Here is a 387-nt window from a genome sequence, read left to right as displayed (position 1 = left end):
AAAGATTTTCATAGATTGGGAAAGCACTTCATCAGAGGGGATGCTCTCTATTTCACGTTCCCTGCTGCTGATTCCTCCAAGAGAGAAGGGCTTCAGGTTTAGCTGTCTTGTCCAGGCTCTCTGCTGCACAGTAGGTACCCAGCTAGCTTCATTTCTCCTTCATTCAAGAGAAAAAGTGGTGGAGTTGTAAAGGACAAAAAACTTTTTTGCCATCTTTGACAATTCTTGTATTTTGTATTGACTTCTCATGTGATGAAAACCAGAGTGTTGTGTGTGTGTCTGCATGCATAAGATCATTGAGTAGAGCCATTAACCTGCTACTAAATCATATCCCCCAGGGCCACATCTACACATCTTTTAAATACCCCCAGGGATGGTGACTCAACT

The sequence above is a fragment of the Corvus brachyrhynchos genome, unplaced genomic scaffold (assembly GCF_000691975.1).
Source record: "Corvus brachyrhynchos isolate BGI_N302 unplaced genomic scaffold, ASM69197v1 scaffold310, whole genome shotgun sequence".
NCBI classification, from domain to species: domain Eukaryota; kingdom Metazoa; phylum Chordata; class Aves; order Passeriformes; family Corvidae; genus Corvus; species Corvus brachyrhynchos.
Note: the sequence above shows the minus strand (reverse complement) of the source record.